Raw genomic sequence first — 18,405 nt, 5'->3', positions numbered from 1 at the left:
TTTGCAAACAAGATATCCAAAAATTGGAATTCAGTCATAAAAAACATCATATGAATACGTCATCTAATGAAATCAACATCATTAAAAACATCAGTCAAGATGAAACTGTTGTATGCCAAAAAGCGGATAAGGGCGGTGCCCTTGTGATACTAGATCGTAACTACTATGAATCTCAAATTCATGAACACTTAGCGGACGTCAACCTGTATATGAAACTACAACAAAACCCCACGAAGGAAATTCAAAGTATACTCTCACAAATCCTGAACAATGCAGTTGAAAATGGGGTAATAGTAGAGAAAACCAAGCAATACCTCACACAAACGGAACCTAGGAGCCCTGCGTTCTATATGACACCCAAAGTACATAAGGATTTAAAAAACCCACCATGTAGACCCATAGTTTCAACTTGCAACAGCATACACAAACCCATTGGTAAATTCTTGGATAAATACCTTCAACCCTTCGCAATGGAAGCCAGGTCATACATCAAAGACACCACCGACTTTTTAAAAAAACTTTCCTCAATTAATATCACGGAACAACAACCTTTAATTATGGCCACCATCGACGTTAAGGCGTTATACACGTCTATTCCCCATATGTCAGGCCTGGAGGCAGTCGAAAAAGTTTTATTAAACAGTGAGTACGATGATCTCATGAAAATCTTCCTTATGGAACTCTTACACTTTACTCTAATGCATAGCTATTTTAAACATGGCGAGGAATGGTACATACAAAAGAGTGGTACGAGCATGGGAAATGCGGCAGCTCCAACGTACGCGAATATTTTTATGAGAGATTTTGAAGACACCCATATACTGAATCAAGACTCTTGGAAGAAACACATAAAACTTTGTGTGCGATTCATTGATGATATTTTTATTGCTTGGGAAGGCACTTCAGAACAACTATTACCTGAAATTCAGAAACTTAACCAGATTGATGATCGAATCCAGTTTACCTGGGAGATGAGTGAGAAGAACATCAATTTCTTAGACGTGGCAATTACTAGACAAGGGAATAAATTCACCACCAGTCTATTCAGAAAAAGTACAGATCGAAACAACCTACTTAGATACGACAGTCACCATCCGCCATCGCTGAAAAGGCTCCTGCCCTATTCGCAAATGATGAGGGTTAAAAGAGTCATCTCGGAACCAGAAAAAGCAGAGGAACAACTGAATGAAATGACAGCACGATTCCACAAAAGGGGCTACCCCCAGCCCATACTCAATGAAGCAAGACAAAGAATTGGTATGGTCACGCGGGAAGAGCTATTTGCGAGTAAACCTACCACCAAAGAGCAGCGCATTACATGCGTTAGTAAATTTTCAACATCCAGTCAAGCTTTCAAAAACATTATAAAAAAACATTGGTCAATTTTGCGAGTAGAACCAGACTTTAAAGGAGCATTCGCTGAGGAACCGTTGTTTGCTCACACTCGGTCCAGAAATATAGGACAATTATTGAAACCTAGCAGTAAGATGACAAGCATTATGAAATTCAAGGGCACCCAACCGTGCATGAACTGTCACAATTGTCCTAACATTATGAAAGGTAACCAGTTACTATCCCCCAATCTCAAAGAAAAGGTCCATTTGAAAGTCAATGGAACGTGTGACACCACAAACGTTATCTACTTATTAAGCTGCCCTTGCAACTTATATTACGTAGGCCACACGGAACGCAAATTAAAAGTAAGGCTCAACGAGCATAAAAGTAACATCAGAACGAAAATGCTAAAGTCTACGGTAGCTACACACTTTATGGAAGCAAACCACAACATAACTCAATTGAAAGCATGTATTCTTGAAACTGTAGAGAAACATGATGGTATTAACAACAAGTCACAACTACTGAAAAGAGAGAACCACTGGATTTACCATCTGAGAACTCTGAAACCGGGGGGGGCTAAATGAAAGAGTGGAATTTTTGTGTTATCTGTGATTAGATGGATGTGAACTTTATGAATTTCTTGTTATGGCACTTTGTATTAATCGTTTTATGTCACCTATGTACCCAAATAATTTTAAATCCCTAGAAGAATGTAACTAGAGGCATTAGCATATTAAATTCCTGGCCCTTTAAACACATGGTGAATTACACATCTTAGTGACTCTAGCGTATTGGAACACGGTCTCTTTAAACATTTTGAGGAACACATCTCCGAGCAACCTTAGCGCATTAGTATACTGGCTCTTTAAATTTACGGAGAAATCCACCTCCCGGCATCCTTAGCATGTAGGCGTAGGCGGAAGCCCACCGCAAGCACCCTTTGAATATTTTCCCGCCCGCGACTCTGCATCTAATGGTCGGAGTTCAGCGGAGCAGTAACTGAACCATGACACGGAGCTTTTGAATTACGGTAAGCGGCACATTGAAAGTCCACGTACAGATAACGAAAATATTTGCACCGGGAGAGGCCATAACTTTTAATGGTGTGGCAGCGGTCTAGATATTTGTATATTTTATATCTCACGACAACATTTAGAATTCACGTTATCGTTTGTTATTCCACTTGAGGGCTAAGTAATGTTACATTGAAATGCGCATTGTTTTGATGTTTAGAAGGTAACGAGAGTCACAGGGGACGCATAATTTGAGAACAGCTATGTGGTTTAAACAGAAATTACAATGTATAATGTTTTGCGCAATGGGTGAACTTTCATGTTAAAACGAGTGATTATGTTAGAAGCTATTAATTAGCACTATGTTGTGGGCGATAGTACAGTGGTACTAATGAACCTCATTTTTTGATTTTCAGACCCCTTGACAAAGGCGCAATTGCGCCGAAATGCATTGGGAGGCCACTCTAACGTAAAAATAAAAAATGCATAGAAGGATGAAGTAATCATAATCATGACAACACGAGTGATATAAACTCATGTGAAAGATTGTTATATAAAATAAGGATTACAAGAAATAAAAAAACTTCTTTTGAAACGAAGAAATTGAATTGAAGAGATTTAATTGCTGGGGACCCAGCCTAAACTTGTGCCCAAGGAGTCAAGCCGAATAAAGACTTGCCCGATCTATTTGTTACTCGTTTCTCCTCAGTGGGGAGAAAACCGTGGAGCACAGTAAAACACATCTAAAACGCTTCCAAATTTTCAGCAGTGCTCAGACTAAGTTTCACACTTACAACTTAAACACCCCTATAACAATTGAACAACTTTCATGCACCCATGATGAGGAGGACTCTAGTAGCTTGGAGGCCTATGGCAAAAACACAGAGGCTGCTACTAGTACCAGGAATTAAAATGGCCGCCCTCCACATGGAAAATGGCCGCCCCCACAAGGCCTGGCCACCCCCAAAAACATGAAAAGAAAGAGAAGACAGACAAATAGACAATACATTCCTATGGCAAAAGGACAATGTGCTTGGCTTGACAAAATGGTGAATGCTGTGTAACGGCTACCATGTGTATTAATTTCAACAGGTACCTATTTACTGCTAGCTTTTGTAGGATATTGGATTCCTCATCACAGACTTTGATTGTGCAACTTTGTTTGAACTGTCCGCTTTTAGTAAGTCAATTTCTTTTTAAATATGATAATAATGCTAATCTGAACAGACATCCCTGCTCACAAACCACCTTTAAAGACCTTATGTCTTTAATTTCATTCAATGGACAGGAAGGTCCTTTGAAGTTGACTGACTAGACCTTTTTATAGGTCTGTCTGTTTTAGAAATAGGACATCCTGTTGTATACACTATTATGTCATAAGGCATTTATTATTAATATTCTGATATTTGCCCGCACTATGTGCTTATATACACATGAATACTCAGATAATTATCTAGTCTGTAATCTGATTATTATATCAGATAGGAACTTGGGAATGTATTAAGGAAGCGCTAATGGATAAAAGACAATGTGTTGGTTGCTATTTTTATTTTTTGTAATGTAATTGAATATGGTAAATTATGTTGATTTATTTTGATATTTTTATTTGTTTCAGAAACGATTTAAATTTTGTTGCCATCTGAAGAAGGCGTTCCTTTGATGCCGAAACGCGCATCGACCATATTAATGCCACCAATTGATTAGTTTTTATTATATTATTTCTGATTTGTGGTTGTTTCCGAACAACGGTTTTATTTTTAATTTTGTTGGAGTTCATATCTATAATATGTCTTTTTACCAAATGAATTTACTGTATTTGATGAATATATTAAAAAACCTGTGTTTCTATTGGTCTTTTGAATCCTGAGTGGTCTTCCTGAGTTCCTTGTTATTGTTAAGGGTGGGCGCCCGATTCGGCTACGCCCACGGAGTAGGCGTAGTGTTGCCTTCTACGCATTTTGCGTAGACAGCGTAGCCGGCAACACTACGCCCACTCCGTGGGCGTAGCCGAGTCGGCCGCCACCCGCCTCCCTCCCGCCCTCCCCTAGATACATTATTTAAGCTATTACAGTGATTAAAACAATATTAAAGCACTTACCTTGTCCGGGGCTCGTCCGGGGCTCCCTCTTTGAATAGCATCCTTTTCCTGGAAACAAATGCGCATGCGCGGCCGCCCGCGCATGCGCATTGGTATCCAGGAAAGGACGCGATTCAAAGAGGGAGCCCCGGACGAGCCCTGGACAAGGTAAGTGCTTTAATATTGTTTTAATCACTGTAATTCCTTAAATAATGTATGTAGGGGAGAGCGGGAGGGAGGTGCGTAGTGGGGCTACGCGGAGTGCGGGAGTGGGCGTAGCTTCTCGCCCTCTCCGCGTAGCTCCGCGGAGCCCCACTACGCCCCACTACGCCCAGGGTTAGTTATTGTGTTTTGTATATTTCCCAAATGCCTATGATGTTATACATATGAGTTGGTGCCATCGATTGCACCCATGTTGGTCTGGTGCCACCACAGGCCACTGAGCAAATTTTTAGGAATCGCAAACATTATTATTCAAGAAATCTGCAGGTGGTGTGCCTTGCGGACATGACCATTTCACATGTGTGTGCAAGATTCCCCGGCTCAGCCCATGATTCATACGTCATGAGGAACAGCATGGTGCCCCGGATGATGGCTAACCTGCATTCCGATCGTGCTTGGATTGTGGGTGAGTATGCATAGTGATATGGCGTGCTGTGTGTTTGTGACCTACTGCCCTCTGCCTGTGCAACATTGCAATGTGTGTTTGTCATTCCTAGGTGACTCAACATATCCCAGTCGTCCATGACTGCTGAGCCCACTAAGGAATCCCAGGACCTCGGCTGACGTCAGGTACAATGAGGCCCATGGCAGAACCCGTTGTGTCATTGAGCGGACTTTTGGCCTACTCAAGTCAAGATTCCGCTACCTTGACAGGACTGGAGGTGCACTGGCATACTCGCCTGGGAAGGTGTGCAAGATCGTTGTGGCATGCTGTATGCTGCACAACATGGCCATTCACAAAGGGATTACCCTGCTCCTGGATGAGGGAGAGGAACAAAGGCCCCCCCTGCCCAAGGACCGGAGTCCAGTGATGAGGACAGTGAAGCAGAGGAAGGAGTTGACATACGTCAACAGCTCATCAACTGCTACTTCTCTTGAAGGTGTGTGAAGATGTACAACTTGTACATTGTCTGTTGTGGTTGTTGTTTTTGTGAAGGCCTATGGGCGGATGGTACAGACAGGCACAAGTTGAGTCACCTGTGTGTAGGAAAGGTGGCATTGACATTGCATATGTGGACGTGTGCAGGACTCTATTAGTTGACACCTGCTGCACATTCTCTTGTATGCCTGTACACTTATGTGCATGTTTTGTGTAGTGTTATGTCTGTGATGCCACAATGTCACCAGTTACTGTTGTTCTGTTGTATCTCCCTATGTGCTTCAAAATAATCCAGCCCTACATACTGTACATCATTTGGACACATCATGGACATTTTCTAAACTGTAAACATTGCAATAAAAACAATACAGCACAAAATCTGGTGTGTCAGGTATTTTATTTGCAAAGTGGACATCTGAGGGGTGCGGGAATATTTACATGAAGGTGGTGAAGGAGCAGTGAGTTGACAGTCATGATAGATGAGATGCAAGAGTAGACACTACATGGATGTGGTGACCCAGTCCAACAGACAAGTGCCATTGCCAAGGCAGTGTGGGGAAGGACAGTCCAAACAGTCAATGCAGTGGGGAAGAGGGTTGCGATCAGGGCTGGCTCCGTGACTGGTGTGTAGCCTGTGCTTTGCCTCCAGAGACTCCCAGGCTCTTCTTTGGATGCCCCCTTGATCTTTTTGGCAGGGAAGGCCTGCTGAATGGCCAGCGGAGTCTGAGGACTCACCCCTCTCTGTTGGAGCAGGGGAGGATGGTTCCCTGTCATCCTGCAGTGCAACAGAAGGGGCAGACGTGTTGGTTGTAACACAGGCCTGTCCCTCAGCAACGCCACTTGCTGGGCCAAGAGATCCACCATTTGACCAATGCGTGTGTTGATGGACCTCATCAGCAGGATGAGCTCACGTAATAGTTCGTCAGACCGGCCACTTTGTCCCTGGACCTGTTTATATGCACCAATGACTCTGGTGAAGTGGTCCAGGGTTGGTGTGCCAACCTTCTGAGGTCTGGGGGGGACCCTGGCCCTCCAACCTGCCCTGCTGCCACGGACCTGTTGCCTCACCACGGTGGGTCCTCGCACACTCTCCCTGCCCTCCACAGTTGGTAGTGTGTCCTGGTCATCCCCTGGGACAGGGAGGGTGCTGGTGGCCGAGGTGGCAGCGGTGGAGGCACAGGCCGTGACTGCAGGGGACTGCTGTGCATTTGGTGCAGCAGATGTGGTGGTGGGGAGAATGGGGTCCTGGGAGTGGTTGGGCCTTGGCACACCAGATGGGCCGGCCCAGAGCTCATCATTGTCCTCAGCAGCAAGATCTTCATCACCTGTGGATTAGATGGGGAATGGTCAGTGTTGTGCAATGTGCAAGTATTCTGTTAGCTGCGTATCATCTGCTGTCTGTACACTACACAATTGAGACAACTTTAGTATTATTGTTAAATGCAATACTGGCTGTTATTACATGGTGCAGGGAAACATCAAATAATCATACATGTCTTGTATCGATGATATTGCAGGCCTCCCTCCCCCAAACAGGACTCCCAGTGAAGATGGCTGCCTACCTGTTAGGTGAGGGTGAACAATGCAATGGCTGACATATGCTCCTGGGTGGGGGAGGTGTCCATGCTGCTCAGGTGTGGGACAGGGGGCATGGTGGGAGTGATAGGCAAGGCCTCCGTCCCCAAACAGGCCTCCCAGTGAAGATGGCTATCTACCTGTTAGGTGAGGGTGAACAGTGCAATGGCTGACACATGCTCCTGGGTGGGGGAGGCCTCCATGCTACTGGAGTGTGGGACAGGGGGCATGGTGGGAGTTGTGATACAGGCCTCCCACCCCCAAACAGTCCTCCCAGTGAAGAAGTCTGCCTACCTGTTAGGTGAGGGTGAACAGTGCAATGATTGACACATGCTCCCGGGTGGGGGAGACATCCATGCTGATGAAGTGTGGGACAGGGGGCATGGTGGGAGTTGTGATACAGGCCTCCCACCCCCAAACAGTCCTCCCAGTGAAGATGGCTGCCTACCTGTTAGGTGAGGGTGAACAGTGCAATGGCTGACACATGCTCCTGGGTGTGGGAGGCATCCATGCTGCTGGAGTGTGGAACAGAGGGCATGGTGGGAGTCGTAGTGCAGGACTCCCACCCCCAAACAAGCCTCTCAGTGAAGATGGCTGCCTACCTGTTAGGTGAGGGTAAAGAGTGCAATGGTGTTTGGGTTGTGTAAGAAACTACTTATCAGTCTGTTGGTTGCCATTTGTTTGTACTTACCAGCCTCCGTTCCCCCAGCTACTCCTGTGAGACTCTCGGGATGCAGTATGGCAAGCACCTTCTCCTCCCATGGTGTGAATGTTTTCTGTGGGATGGGAGGGCCACTGCCAGTCCGGTTTGCCAGCTCCCAGTTCTTGCTCTTCTTCTCCTTGACAACCCTCTTGAGATCATGCCAGAGCTTCATGATCTCCTTCTTGTATCGCGGGGTGGTCTCTACTGCATTCACCCTTTGGCCTATCCTTTCCCAGATTTGTGTCCTTGTGGCTAATGGTGTCTGTTGGACAAGGCTACAAAACAGTTGTGGTTTTCGCCCGCTATCCTAATGGGGCCCTAAGTATTTTAAAATTTTTAAATATGTTGGTGCATTTTTATTTGTTATTATATTTGTATTTCTTTAGAAGCTTGCAGGAAATCGTGGAATTTTTAAGAGATAAGAAGGGCTGCTTGATATCCCAGATCTACGGGCAACTGAGCCAGTTTAAGGAGGATGATTGTGGAAGGGTTGTGGAAAAATGGAATACCAAGCTAAACTTATCTGGCAATGAGGTTGAAAAATCGTTCCAGCTTTTAAATTCAGTGTTAAGAGTAGCCAGTCTACAAGTTCAGCAATATAAGACCATGTATGAGCTCTATTATACACCACATAGAATTGCTCAATGGGGCGGAACAACGGGGGTAGTCTATCCGAGATGCCAAGCAACACAGGCAGACACTATACATATGTTTGCAGCATGTCCAGCCCTGGACCCATTTAAAAATTCAATAGAGAAATTTTTCGATAGAGCATCAGGGATTAAAATAATATAACTAATGAAGTTATGGTTCTAGGGGTAACCAGGGACGGCGTAGAAATACCCCAATATGAATTTGTATACTTCGCAATGATTTTAAGCCGGCTATGTATTGCAACAATGTGGAAAGGCCCAAATCCGCCAACATTCCAACAATGGCTATCGCGGTTACTAGCGGTATATGTATTAGAGAAAGTGATGTATGATAAAAGGGCTGGAAGATAAAGCAATTGGGGAAACGGATATGGGCCCCTATTGCTGATGGGAAACATAGGCTCGAAAATGGTTAGAGGATTATATCCTCTCTTGGCTTCTCCTCTCTCTCATCTTGTCTTTCCTCTCTTCTTTCTCTCTTCTTTTCTGTCGTCTAGGTGTAATCGGATAATCTGGTTAGCAATCAATGTACGTTGTTTAATCATGTAGAGATATATTGTATAATTTCCTCTTATGTACTTTCTCCATTTATATAAGACTTCGATGTATAAATTGGTGGAAGCAATTGAATAATGAAATAACTTACTTTGATGATGATGAATACAAAGAAATAAAAAAATAAATTGGTACATGTTTGACGCATGGCTGTCCTAAAGATTTATGAAACCACTCAAAGCAATCCTGCTCGGCTTTGAGTGGCCTCAGAAATCATGAGTCAAATCGCTGCGTCGCCTTACTCTGTGCCATTGAGGTGTTCCATGAGCTTTGCAGTGGGGTTTTCTACGCAACAACCATGTCAACCTGGGGAAGTGACAAATCTATATGCCTCCTGAGGTGAGGCATAACAAGAGTAACTTTATTTATCCTAATTTTTTCCTTTGTCCATGTGTGCTGCAGTCTGCAGCACAATTATAAAGAAGAAAATGCCTCTTAGGATTCTTTATGTGCAAGAAGGTGCCTTTTCCTGCACAAAACAATCCTGCCTGCAACAGAGGCGCCCCTACACTATGGTGTAATGGTGCCTAAGTTGGCGCTAGGCTGCCAAAACAGCACCAGCGCAGGCAGAAAGGGCAGGAATGCTTTGGCGTAGGGCAGCGCATGAAGGTGGCATGAAGGCAGCGCAAGTCCTGTGCCAAAATGGCATAAATGAGTCCCCAAATGTATAAAAGCCATTCTGTAGGTTGTTGAGCCAACCTTTTTCAGTATCTTTGTGGTATCATATATTGTCACTGGGACTGAGAGTTTCTCTCAGTGAGTTTATTTATTTATTTATTATAAGTTTTGTATAGCGCTAGCTGGACCCGAGGGTATCAGAGCGCTTCACATCAGGTAAAACAAAGTGCCTTGATGGCGAAGAAAGTTTGATAGCTGTACAGTTCAAGAGGATAACAAAACAACAAGAACATACAGATCATAATGACTACAAGAGTTAGTGGAACTATGAGCCACCCCTTACAGTTCAGGTGTCCTCCAGGAAGGGGGCTTTGAGTAAAGTCTTGAATGTAGGGAAGTGGGATGTCATTCTGATGTGGGAGGGGATGGCGTTCCATATCCTGGGAGCATTACCTGCAAAGCATTTGCTTAGAGTTTTGCATTTTCGCGATGTCAACGGGATGAGAAGAAGCGTGTCGGAGCTTCTGAGGGTCCTGGATTGGCCAGCCCTTTTGAGTTTCGCAGCCAGGTATTCTGGTTTGCCTGTGTGGAGGGCTTTGTGTATAAGGCATGCTGTTCGAAAGGTTGCTCGTTGTTCAATAGGGAGCCATTTCAGATCCTTGAGCGCCAGGGAAATGTGGTCGAATTTCTTGGTTCCTGTGACCATTCTAGCCGCGGCATTGAGGGTGGTTTTCAGGGGGCCAAGGTGTGATTTGGCTGAGCCGGTCAGGGTTGCGATTCCATAGTCAATTCTGGAGAGCACCAGAGCTTGAGTGGCCTGTTGGAGGTCCTTGGGAGGCAGGAATGGTTTTATTTTGTAGAGAAGTTTCAGATTGAGGAAAGCGCTTTTGGCGGAGTTAGCAATGTGTTTTTTCAAGTTTAGTTTGGGGTCTAAGGTGATTCCTAGGGATTTGACCGAGTCTTTTGGCTTGAGGGTGACATTGATGGCGTCGATGGCTTTGAGCCATTCTTCAATTTGGGGGTTTTCGTCTCTGTTGGAGATGAGAAGAACTTCAGTTTTTTCTTGATTGAGCTTTAAGTGTTTTGTGAAAGCCATTGTTGAACGTCTTTGAGCGTGTCGTTAAGTTTGAGAATGTCATCCATACAGGTGGTTTCCAGATAGAGTTGTGTGTCATCAGCGTAGAAGTGGAAGGGGATGTTTGAATTCCTGAGTATTGTGGTTAGCGGTTCCATGTAGATATTGAAGAGTTGGGGTGAGAGTACTGACCCTTGAGGGACACCTCTGCTGACGGGTAGGGGGTCGGATTCAAAGTTTTTGATTTTTACTCTTTGGTAGCGATTGTGTAGAAAGGAGGAGAACCAATTCAATACCGTCAGTTCCAGGCCTGCTCTGTCTTGAAGGGCTTTTAGGAGCAGTGTGTGATCAACAGTATCAAAGGCGGCCGAAAGGTCAAGGAGAATGAGAAGGCAGCATTGGTCAGAGTCAAGTGATTTGTGAAGATCGTCTATGACATTGAGGATGGCAGTTTCAGTGCTGCATCCTTTCCTGAAACCCGATTGGTGGGGGTCAAGGAGCTTGATGTTCTCTAAGTGTTGGGTTAGCTGTGGGAGCACACATTTTTCTAGTGTTTTGGATAACAGAGGGAGATTTGACACGGGTCTAAAGTTGTTCATATCTTCTGTTTCTAACCCTGGTTTTTTTAGTAACGGCGTGACTTGGCCGACCTTGAGGCAGTCTGGGATGGTTCCTGAGCACAGCGAGCTGTTGATGATTTTGCACCAGATTGGAGCTAGGGTGTGTTTCAGGGCTTTGGTCAAGTTTATAGGAAGCTGGTCCAGGGAGTGGGATGACGGTTTGGCGTTGGAGATCAGGTTGACGATCTCTGGTTCCTGAATCGGCGTGAAGACGGACCATTGAGTGGGTGGGATCGATAAGGTGGTGTCAGTCAATATTGGGGTGATGTTCTCCTTGGGAAAAGAAGGGGCAGTGCTGAGAGAAAGGTCGATCTTGATGATTTTTTTGTTAAAAAAGTTGGCGAAGTTGTCGCGTTGTTTTTTGGAGGCCACTGAGACGGATTTGCTAGGTTCGGATGTTTGACTTCTGATGATGTTGAAGAGCTCTTTAGGGCGTTTTTTTGCGTTATCTAGAGCAGAGCAGAAGAAGGAAGATTTTTTTTCCTTGATGAGTTTGTTGTATGTTCTGCGTGCCGTATTGAGTTGTTCGCGGTGAAGGGAGAATGGATTGGACCTCCATATTCTTTCAAGGGATCTGAGAAGTCTTCTTTCATCATTGATGTCCGTGGTGAACCACGATCTCGATGGAATGTTTCTGGGTTTTTTTAATTTCAAGGGGGCCAGGCGGTCAAGGGTGGTCGTCATGTTGGAGTGGTAGAGAGAGGTGAGGTCAGTGGTTGAGAGGTGCTCCGATGAGTTTGGGAGGAGAGTGTTTAGTTCGTCTTCTAGGATGGCCTGAGGGACTTTGGCAATATTCCTTGTCCATTTAGGGGGAGCTTGTGTTATGAGTCGAGTTGGCGCTGGTTGATTGATGCGGAAAAGAATTAAATGGTGGTCTGACCAGTCTACTGGAATGGTGTAGTCGATGGAGATTGTGTGGTTGTCCGCAATGATTGCGTCGAGTGTCGCTCCTCTGTAGTGTGTTTCTTCAGCGCAGTGTTGTGTCAGATCATTTTCGAGCAGAAGGTTGTGGAGGGATTGTATGAGTGAGTTGTTAGTATCGTTCCATCTAATGTTGAAATCGCCCAGGATTATGTTATTGGCGTTGTTGAGCGCACATTGGGTGATTAGGTCGGATAGATGCGTTTCGAATTCCTTTGAATTGCCTGGTGGGTGATAGAGGAGATGGCAGAGTGTAGCACTCTTTGCACAGGATTTGATATTGATAGAGAGGCATTCGAAGGAGCTGTATAGGTAGGGTGCGCTTTCCGTGATGTCTAGGTTAGTCTTGTGAATGATGGCTACACCTCCACCTCTCTGCTTATGGCGGTCTTTGCGCGTGATTTCACGCGAGTTCAAGTGAGTTCACTTTTCTATAAACAATTTTCTGGTTTGATTGAAGAACCTTTCGTAAATTAGGAATTAAGTTTCAGCAAATGCCTTTGGTTGTTTAATATAGAGTTCAGTTTTCCATATTCCATTGAAAAAGTTGTAATACATAGTAGACTTTGTTCCAGTGGTTTCCCCCTAGGTTTCTTTCAGGAGGTTCTGCCTTTGAATTTTTTCAGCCCTCCTTTTGGCCTCATGAAGTGACTTCTCAGGATGTTGACATTTTTTGAATCTCAAGAGTTTATTTGATTCTTTCTCATATGTTCCTTTTGGCACTACAATTCCTTCTTGTCCTCATTCTCAGCAGAAAACCTTCCATGTTTAACGCCATGGTGGACATGAAGTTGTGTGCATAACATTGTTGCAGGCTGTGCTCTTTCTATGGATGGGCGCTGGGCGGCGGATCTTGCTGGCTTTTTTACAAGCAAGATCCAACTTATACAGGCCTCTTTCCCAGCGGCTACACCCATGGAGCGAACTGCCACTGAGGCCATTCGATCGCCTCTGGCCTTGCCAGGCCCGATCCTGGGGGCTTTTCCACCTATACTGGAGTCCGCCTCTTTAGCACTCTTGGCCAACTTGAAATCTGGCTCGCCCCTGGATCCTTGTCCTGCTAAAACACTGGCGAAACTGGCTGATGTGATCAATCCTATGGTCAACCCGCTGCTAAATCTTTCATTGAGTCAGGGAGTGGTCCCGCAGGCTTGGAAGCAGGCGATGGTCATCCCGCTGCTTAAGAAGCCTGGTCTGGACCCTAAGGCCCTTGTCAACTACCGGCCTATCTCTCTGTTGCCGGCTCTTTCGAAAATTGCTGAAAAGCACGTACAATCGGTGCTTTCCAATTTTCTAGAGGCGAATGAGATTTTGCATGCCTCCCAGTCAGGTTTTCGCCCTAATTTTAGCACCGAGACGGCGCTCCTCGAGGTCTCTGAAACAATCAAGGAGATCTTGGATCCAGGGGGTAAAGCCATGCTGGTGATGTTGGATTTGTCGGCGGCTTTCGACACCGTTCCCCATGAGGGTCTTCTCACAAGACTCTATGAGATAGGGCTTCGGGGAACGGTGCTCAGTTGGTTTTCTTCCTTTCTAGCCAGCCGCCGGCAAACGATCTGGGCCTCACCAGATTCCGCCGTGATGCCTCCACTGGGAGTCGGGGTCCCTCAGGGCTCTATTCTGAGCCCGACCCTCTTTAATATCTTTATGACCCCTTTGGCGGCATTGGCGGAGTCGTTCGGGGCCCGGATCGTATCTTATGCCGACGATACCCAGCTTCTCTTCTCGTGTAAGAGAGGAGAAGATTTCGAGGGGGAGAGTATCCGGGATTGCCTTGGGGCTGTGTTCCAATGGTTCCAACTGCACAGCCTCAAGTGCAATTCCGACAAGTCTGAGATACTCTTCTTTGGGTGCGACACGGAGCCAGACTGGCAGGCCTGGTGGCCTACTGACATGTTCCCCCCTATGCGTTCTTCCCAAATAGCGAAAAACTTGGGTGTTAAGCTGGACACGGGGCTGACAATGAAAGCCCAGATCTTAGGAGTGTCAGGCATGTGCTTTGGCCTCCTCAGGATGCTGCGGAGGTTCCTTCCCCTGTTATCGGAGGAGCACCGGAAGCTGACTGTACAGGCCCTGATTGGCTCCAGGTTGGATTATTGCAACATTTTATACCTGGGCCTGCCGGAGTACCTGTTACAGCGGCTTCAGGTTGTACAGAATGCTGCGGCAAGGGCGGTCTATGGAGTGAACAGGCGTACCAGCGCTATGGGTTTGCTCCAGACCTTGCACTGGCTCCCAATCCGCAAGCGGATTGTTTTTAAGGCTCTGACATTGGCATTTAAGGCCCTTCATGCGTCGGGAGCGAAATATCTCCAGAGGAGACTGACTTTCTACCAACCAGCTCGCTCTCTTAGATCAGAATCTTTATTTCTGGCTACTGTCCCACGGGTGAAGAGAGCGCGTCTGGGTGGTCGCTCCTTTGGGTTACTGGCGCCTCAATTATGGAATTCCCTGCCCCTCTCACTTCGGGGATCCACTGGCTTATTATCCTTCAGAAAGGACCTTAAGACCTGGCTGTTTGTCCAGTAGGTCGTCTTTGTGTGCTGTTTTCTGTTTTCCATTTTGTTGTTTTTTTATTCTCTTAAAGGTGTTATGTTAGTTTACTGCAGCCTGCTTCAATTAAAAGCGCCGGGACACTCTTTTTGAGTAGCCGTGCGCTCTACAAAAAAACCAGTTAACATAACATAACATAACATAACATTTTAACTTCTAGTATGCTGTTAGTAACATACAGTTCAAGCTTCAAAACCACAATCATATTCAGGCCATGATATAAGGCTAAGTTAATATAATAGCTGTTGTTTTTCCAAAAAGAGTCGTAATCAATTAATTCCTGGATTGTGCTGCTCCATAGCATAAAGATGTCATCAATTCATTGACCCCCAACACATTTTTGTCTTGTTCATCATACATTTCATCATTCCAGGCATATGCTCCCTCAAACCAGCCCATCAACAAACTTGCATATGAGAGAGCTACCATGGACCCCATTCCTTAACCTCGCTTTTATTGATACAATTGTTCTTAATACAGAAAATAGTCTTCACGTAAGGTGAGATCAAGTATCATCTTAGTACATTTGCAGTGCCAAGTTGATGTTGTTTATAGGAATCTTTTCAGGGCTGTAATTCCTTGGTAGTGATTTATAATTGTAGAAAGAAGTACATCTATAGTTGTTGAAATATAAATATTGTACCAAGGAATATAATTAATCCTTTTAAAGAGATATTTTGTATCATTAATGGAGATACATTTTGCACAAAGGGGGATAAACGCACACCAATATATTTAGAGACCTTTTCTGTGCTTGAGTCAATTCCTGAAAAGATTGGTCAACATGGTGTGAATTTACCACTTTTGTGTATTGTGGTAAACAAATAATAAGAATCATGGGAAATCTCACACATTCATTCAGAATATTATGTGCCTCTTAATTTCTCAATGTGTTCGGCATGTAATTTGAACATTCGTCCTTGCTCGCATTCCTATGGTCTCTTGATGCTTGTAATAGACTAAGTAATTCTTCGTCATGCTTTGTAAAAAGCCATTAAAACAGTATTACCTCTTTTAAAAATTTTTTTTTTAAAAAGAAGCTTGCATTTTTTTTTTAAATTGTATTCGGTTGTTATAATTGTATAAAACAAAACAATAAAAAATAATATTTATGAAGATAAAATAGTTTATATGTAAAAAGGGTACAAACATTGATTTAAAAAATGTGGTTACTTGAAAAAAACTTTAATTGTAGTTTTTTAACATTTATGAATCGAGGGAAATGTTAATTACAATTGCCAAATGTTATTACTAAATAAAAAAAATATTTTTTTTATTTAAATATTTATATAAGTAATAGTAGTTTAAATTAGTGTGTTACAATATAATAATTTTGACAATTTTATAATTTACTAAAGAATGATAGTATCATTTATGTAGTTTGTATTTTAAAAATATAATATTCTAGTTAAAAAAATTAATTTCTAATTGGATTAAATACATTTGTATTTTTAAGATTTTTACACCTTCCCTGAATTGGTTTAGATTATAGTGGGAATAGTAAATGTCAGCCTTTTAGTTTCCAACACAGTTCCCAAATTTGTTTGGATTGGAATGGGAATAATGAATGTCACATCTTTAGTGTCCAACACCTATCCAAAGTTTGTTTAGATTGGAGTGAGAATAGTAAATGCCATCCCATTAGGGTCTAAGTTTTCCCCAAATTTGGAACAATAAAAGATGTCACATATATTTTGTTCAATATTTTGTTCAATTTTATTTTCTTATATGCTTTTACGTTTTGCCAAATATATATTAAAAATAAAAATAATAACAATTTTAAAATGAAGTGAATAAAATAATTTCTTATTTTTTATTGTAACCAAAACAGAAATAAATCAGATTTTATAAATATTTGTATAATGCACATATTCACCTGTTATTTTACATATTTAATATAATTGAAAAACTTTTTACATACATTTTTTAAACATCATGTGACATAGTTATAACTAGTAAATATTAAATAACTATATATATTTTTGTCAATTATTTCATTCATTCTTTACAATGTTTGGAACCTTTTTTACAACATAGTTTGACATTTAACTTTAAAAATATTTTTATTATTTTATTAACATTTATTAAACATTCCCATTGATTTCTATGGGAAATAGTCTTCTTTTTATTGTTAATTTGGCAGGCAATTAATTTTATGGCTAGCTTCTATTTTGCTGGCGATTGGAGCTATTTTGGGTCTTTTTTCCAGGTGCCAAGTTGCGGTTAGGTGCTGATGTTCGTCGGAACAGCTAAGCCCATATTTAGAGATTTATTGAAAGTTTCGATTGTAGGCAGAATTTGAATGGATGTTTAAAAGTTTGGTAAAGTGTTGTTTAAGAGTGTTTGGTATGTTTAGATGGGTGTTTGTTAGTGTTTTGCACTATGTTGTTGTGTCATGTTTTTTAAATTGTATTATTAATGCCAAATAATGTTATTTTAAGATATGTGATGTTACTTTTGTTTTCATGATTAAATATTATGTATGTGTATATTTGGGACTGTAACATATTGTAATATTGTACAGGTGAGTGTTTAATGTTATTATTTACAGATTTTTGTCTACCAATGATTTTGATGGGAATTCCGATTATACAATTTGTTTTAAAGGAAATTGGTCTGGGTTAATAAACACAAATTGTTTTTTGTTAATTTCCTATTGTGGCGTTTCCTGGAATGTTTTTTGTTTTAAAATTAGGTTTTTGTCATGGAACATTCTTACTTTGGATTGCTTGGATTTCAGTTGGGTTGTTTATATATTTGCATTTTTTGAGGGGCTTTTTGTATTCTTTTTCTTCAATTTTTGGTGGATTACTATTTTTAATTATGTAGCAATGGCGAGAGATCCTCAGCTACAAAACTATACGTTTTATATTAAGTTATTTTGTGTGTGGGAAATGTGACATTGTATTGGTTACTTTAGGTTTATATTATAATTATGTGGAATTGTTTCATTCACTATGATGAATTAAATTTGTTGGCTAGTTGGTTAGCATCATATATTTTGTGTAAGTATTACTGTTTATATTTTTATTATTTCAGTTATAATGCATTTTTAAATTTTATTTAATTTTTACTCCAATGTAATAAAAGGTTCATAGTATTATTAAAAAACACATTTCTTTTCCTAGAGTATGTTGTCGTTTTTGATTTAGTTTTTTGGCTAATATGCATTTTAGACAATAAGTTTGTCTAAGTAGTCTAGTCATTTGTTATTTATAAATATTTTGACTTGAAATTGTAGCATGTCCTGCTTTTTTTAGTTTGTTTGTTACGGTTATGGCCAATTTAGGTAATAGATTGTTCTGTTCTCAGTTCTTAGTAGCTTTTTTTGTTTGTAATGTATTAATAATTTTACATACTGTAGGTTGAGTACCACCTTGTGTGGGCTAGAAGGCATTGTGCCATCCTTCATTACTTTGTGTGTTTTGGCTTCCTGTGCCAGGGTGCTATCATTGACATTCCAATTAGTAGTATCTGGAATTTGGCTTGGTGTCTGTGTCCTGAACCATGCAGTCAGCCAACCCAAGTGTCTTCAAAATAGTCCATTAGGGGACTAAGGGATCCATTAGGATGTCGGGCAGTTGGCACCACCGTGGTGCTGG

This window comes from Lissotriton helveticus, chromosome 2_1, assembly GCF_964261635.1.
Source record: "Lissotriton helveticus chromosome 2_1, aLisHel1.1, whole genome shotgun sequence".
Taxonomy (NCBI): Eukaryota; Metazoa; Chordata; class Amphibia; order Caudata; family Salamandridae; genus Lissotriton; species Lissotriton helveticus.
This window is presented reverse-complemented; position numbering follows the sequence as displayed.